Source organism: Sciurus carolinensis, unplaced genomic scaffold (genome assembly GCF_902686445.1).
Source record: "Sciurus carolinensis unplaced genomic scaffold, mSciCar1.2, whole genome shotgun sequence".
Classification (NCBI taxonomy): domain Eukaryota; kingdom Metazoa; phylum Chordata; class Mammalia; order Rodentia; family Sciuridae; genus Sciurus; species Sciurus carolinensis.
Genome location: NW_025920133.1, coordinates 800,715 through 806,414, shown reverse-complemented (window position 1 = coordinate 806,414; position 5,700 = coordinate 800,715). Strand labels below are relative to the sequence as shown.

Sequence of the window (5,700 nt, the reverse complement as noted above, 5' to 3'; positions counted from 1 at the left end):
TATTTATCATCGGATTTTCATCAAAATCTTGTGAAGGCTGGGGATGTAGCTCAGTTGGTGGAGTGCTTGTCTCACATGCACAAGGTCCTGGGTTCAATCCCTGGCACCAAAAAAAAAAAAATCTTTTGAGGTAGCAGTTAAAATAAGAACAAAACTTTGTACACTCAAGAAACAAAGGATCATGTCCTAACCAGGAGTCCATATGCTACACAGGCTACAACCAAACCCTGAAGCTCCATGTCAGGGCTCCAAGTCCTGCATCTCCCTGATCCACCATTCAGCCCAGGGCAAACTTGGGCATTTTTAGTTGATATTCTTGGTTTATTCCTCTCCTATGGGTAAATGAAGAATAGTCACCAGCACCTAAGTAGAGTTTATGTGTTTATCCTTAGTGCCAGAGGTACCAGAAAAATAAGATATTTAAAGTTCTTAAGAAACCAGCATTGGCAGATTGAAACCAATGACTCCTATTCATAAATGCATAGTGAATAAAAATCATTCCTTGTTTTTTAAAAATGCCTATGATACTGTTTCAAAAGAATCACCATCATCTCTGAGTCTGCTTTGCCCTGTGGAGGGGCTGCTGCACTCACCTCCTCTGTTTGCAGGTGGCTGTGAGTGTGGGCGTGAAGGGCTTGCCCTGCCCCCAGGAGTAAGGGAGACCCAGACCCCAGGCCAGATCCTGGAGCTGACTCCCAGTAGCCCTCCTCCTGGGCAGCCAGGCTGCTGCCTCTCAGAGCTGCAGGAAGTGGAGCCTGTGTCCCTCTACAAGGGGAAGCTGGCCAGAGTGGACAGGGCTGGCCTTACAGCCTGGTGACGTGGCTGTTGCCAGCTGTGGCTAGTCAGTGTTGGTGTCCACCATTGGCCCCATGGGTCCAGTTAGCTGCTGGCTGTCATTGCTGTAATAAAATCCCTCCCACGATAGGAGAGTACGTGGAACTTGAGCAGAACTTGAGCAGAACTCTTTTATTTGTCCTGCGGCTCTTGAATTCTGAGATGACTTTCTTCTATGCTCCCTTTCTCGTTTCATAAACTCTGCAGAAGTGCTGAGTATGGAATTCCTGGCCATCAGAAGAGCAGAGTTGGTTTCCTGAGGCCTTCAGACATTTTCTAACTGCATAAATAGCTTGGGGTGAAAGAAGGAGAAGGCCAGTGACAGGAAGGATCTGACAAGAGGGACAGGGTCACATTTTTAAGGGAGAGGTTGATGGCTGTGTTCTGGCTCATAAAAATAAATAAATAAAAAGATACTGGGGTGAGGTCTGGTTTAAGCAGCAAAATAGAAATGGCAGTGAGAAACCTGGGCATCAGGACATGAGAAGACCTGGGCTGGCCTGGATTCTACCGCCAGGTTTGGCCTTGAACAGTGATTTATCAACGTTGGCTGCTGTGATGATTCAATCTAAAAAACACACACACACACACACACACACACAAGAAAATGCTGAAGATGTTAGAGGGACTCCTTAGCTCTAACCCTAGTTTGTCTCCTACATGCCACCACAGAATCACCTGCTGCACTGCTGGGTTTCTGTGCCTGCTCCCTGCCCAGCAGGAGGTTTCCAGGGGAAACAGCATGGTAAAGCCCAAGTTTGGCAGTCTGAGCTCTCCACATGGCCCTGAGAAGTGGTAGAATGTCCTGGCTGTCCCAGCACCCTTCCTCAGGCGGAGTCCTCTTGATGACACCAGAGAGCACATGACGTGGACTCCAGGGGTGTCCCTCCACCTGTGAACCAGGGACCTGGACAGCTCGCTCTGCTCAAGGCTGCAGAAAGGGCTTCCACCTTCACCAACCTCATGTCCCAGGGCTCTCAGCTGGGTTTGCAGACTAACTTATGTCATTAACACAGGCCTGTGGAAAATTAGGAAATAGCCAGGGGAAACAGGACTGCTTGCCCATCTGGTACTGTCCCAGGACCCTCAATCAGCATCATTGGAAACCTCATTGACCTGTTATTTATCCTAAATGGCCAGAAATCATCAAATGGGGAAAAACTAATCTGATTTGGTCTAGGAAAAAACTGACTCACTGAGTTAATGCTCTTATCAAATAGCTCATTGTTCACTCAATGCAGCTAACTCAGTAATACTATTTTAATTATTTGCTGTCAGATAAACATGGCTCTCAAATTGCTACTTTCTGGCTGCTCTACCTTCCCAGGGTAACGGTTCATGTCTCTCTCTCTTTTTTTTTTTTTTCATGTTTATTTGCTACTCAATTTTAAAAGAGAGGTCACTTTCAGTCATATTCCAAAGTGAGTGATTGCACCTTCTATGATGTGAAAAAAGTTGCTAAAGATCCGACTGCCACCAGCTTTCCCGAAGTGCTGAACGTAATTGAGAGCAACTGTTTGCAGTCAGCCAGTTTGTCACTAGCAGGATAATCCATCAGTCCTCTCTGCGGGTATGCCCAGGCCTCATGTGAAAAGGAGGCTGATGAAAACTGGTTCTGAGGTGCTTTTCTGAAGAGCCCCTACAGCAGTTGCTAGTGGCCATGGTTCACATATGGCATTGGATGGTGGCTGCAGGTGGTTACTGATGTCATCAAATGCTTTTGCAAAGGCTTTGCAGATGAGGGAATGATTCTGCCTAATACTGAAGGCTTAAGGAACTCTGGCTGCCCTCAGGAATTCCTCAGGCACAAGATTTCAGGGCCCAGGTGGCCTCCTGCTCTATTCAGGAGGGGGTTGGAGCCTCCACAGCTTCATTTAATCCAGTCCTTTTCAGCATTTAAAGTTGTTGTCAAGATGCTGCATTAAGTCAGGCAGGTCCACAAAGGCGTCCCAAGCATCAAACATGTCTGTGATGAAGTAATTTATAAAAGAGTTCTGGGATTTGGGGATGCTGTAGGTGTTTCTGTCAAAAACTGGCATCACCACAGGCAAGTTCTGCTGCTTCTCTTCATCGTGCGGCCCACCCAATGCAGTGTTCCAGGGGCCGGCAGGGGTTGGACACATCAGCACATTTAATCAGCATTCGTTTGATCAGAGTCCAGTTCTCTGGAGCCCTGAGCATAGTGTTTATGGCTTCCTGATATTTCTCAGTCTCCTCATTTTGTTCTAGTGTTGCCAAGGGCTTGTTGACGCTATTGACAAATTTGTTGACATGTTCAAAGTGCTTTACCATTTCTGTGACTAAGACCATGTGGATAATATTCTGGCGCAATGTCCAATAGTTGCTCCTCTCCATGTTTTTGAAGATATTGCATTTGTCATCTCTAACAGTCAGCTGGAAGGCCAAGGCTGCATGATGACTCTCCAGCACAGCAGTGTCATTGTACAAAATGGCCAGCTTACTCCCTGCATTGCACAGGAAGGAGTTGGTCTTCCCAGGGTGATCCACATCATGAATGGTGGCTGCAATGAGGGCAGCAACCTCATCTACTGGATCTAAACTTTCCTTTATCCTCTGTTTGTACAGAAAATAGACAGTGGTGTGAAGAACATCAGCAGCATGTGTAGAATTGTGGTAGGGATTAGAAGAATGATAGTTTGCTTCAATAATTTGTAACCAGGATTTCAGTGTTGACTTCGAGCCATTTAAGAATTCACAGATTCCAAAGTGAGCAACTATTTTGAGAGCAAGATAAATCAAAGGTCTATTATGGGTGGCAGCCTCCAGTTCAAAAATATCAAAGTTCCAGTATTCCACATTTTCCAGGCCCCAAGCAATCCTCGATGGGACATTGTGAAGAGAGATGGGAGTGATTATACTATGTGAAGCCTGTTGAAGGTTTTATGTTGAAAGAACATATTCATTCCCTGATAATCTTCGCAAACCATCAGACATTAAGCCCCCAACGATGTCATTGGCATGAGGATCATCATCCTTAGCACTGAACTGTGGTGAATATAACTCAGTGGTTCTCAAAATTTCTAGCACACGGACCAAGGCTGCTGTCACAGGCATGGGACTATTTTCCTGGGCAGTATTGATGATATTGATTACCTTGGTGATGGGTGCCTCGATCGTCATGGAATGTATCTGGGCCAGGGAGGAGTGTCGTCTCTGGTTAACTTCACTTCGAGAGGCAACAGATTTGACGTCCAGCGAGCTTTTCCTTCTGTCTCTATGTTTGCCTGTCTGATTATCTATATAAATGTCAGACTGAACACCTTCAGGTATTTTTTCAGCCTTATTGTTGCCACTGCACACTCTGATAATGGACACATAGTGTCTAATTTTTCCTCTCTGTCCAACAACAGGTGATATCTTCACATTTTGTTGTGTATTATCTCCATTTTTCTTTTTGGCATAGTGAGTTCCTTGCCACTCTTTGCCCATCCTGATGCATGCATTTATAGTATCAAGCAGCTCAGTTTTTTTTCATTTATAGGCACTTCTGCTAATTCCTTCCCTATTAATTCACCTGATTGATAGCCCATTGCTGTTTCAAATGCAGGATTTGCATACTGAATAATGTGGTCTTCACTTGTAGTTTCAATTGCTTCTTGACTTTTCTCTAATACAGTGAATATTGAGTTACAAGCTCTGAGTTTCAGTTGTGATGGCACCTCTCCAAATTCCAGCTGGAGCAGTTCATTGTAACAGGCCATGATGCAGGGGTTTTCTATATACCTTCTTGTAAAGCCAGCTGAAATTAAGGGCATTACAGACAACTCTTTTCTGTCCACCCTGCATACTACACCAACAATATCTATGTTTTCTGAGAGTTTTGACTCTCTGATAGACCTGTACAATGCCTCTGCATCCAGCTGTCAGGGATATCTGTGGTCTATGATGATGTCATGATGTTTGTCCAGGAAACAGCCAAGGACTGCTTGTGCCTCCTTGGTGACTGTATACTTAAACCCTGCTTTTTCACATGCCCTGCAGAATCCCTTACACTGGTTATCTTCTTTGGTAAACACTGTAAGTACCTGAAGTTGATCTTGATGAAATCTCATGGGGCCAAATTGTACATCAGCCACTGCTCCAGGCAGGTAGAGTAAACTGCTGGACTGGAGCGGCTTACAAGACACCTAAGTGAATTTAAGGACATCCAGGCAGCCATAAAAAGACCTGCTCGCGGGTGCCGTAGCGAACCTCGTTCTCCGCGCGGCCGGTGTCGCGGGGCTCGGGCTGGGCGTCTGTCTTCGAGTGGCGAGGGAGGAGGGGTCGGCCGGACAGCTGAAGCGGTGCCGCAGGGATCCGCGCGTTCTCGGCCTCCTTGCCGCCCCTGTGTGCAATGCGGATGCTCGGCTCACAATCCATGCTGGCGGAGGCGCGTCAGACAAGCTGGCGGCTGCCGCGGTCCTGTCAGCAAATGGCCCGCCTGGCCCTGAGCTGGCGGCGGAGAGCGGGGTCTCGCGTCAGGAAAAGCGGCCCCTCTTTTATCGCGGAGCGGGCGCGGCGGCTGCGGGCGGCGACGGCGGAGAGGGGGCGCTGGGGCTGGCGGCGCGCTGCAGCCGCCCCTCTGAACATGCCCTTCCTGATGCGGGGGCCGCCGCCTCCCTCACATCGCCGTGCTAGCCGCGCCGCGCCGCTTCCAGGGAATTTCGGGGAGGATATCCGCGCTCTCCCTGCTGGAGCAGGCAGCCTGCGGCGAGCTGGCAAGGCCGCCCTCGGGAGAGCCATGAGACCAAGAGATGCTCTCCCGCCTCCCTGGTCACTGCGCCTCCACCGTCGGGTCCGACCCCTCCTGCCGCCCGCCGCCCCGCGAAAAGTGCCCCTTGGTCTGGCGACGGTGGGGGAAGGCTG

The 5,700-nt window shown here is 48.4% G+C and overlaps 1 pseudogene; it reads right to left on the bottom strand.

Annotated features, from left to right (window-relative positions):
* Nucleotides 1-2,672: 2,672 nt before the first annotated feature.
* LOC124974144 (high affinity cAMP-specific and IBMX-insensitive 3',5'-cyclic phosphodiesterase 8A-like) lies at nucleotides 2,673-4,922 on the bottom strand (annotated as a pseudogene).
* Between the last annotated feature and the right edge of the window lie 778 nt (nucleotides 4,923-5,700).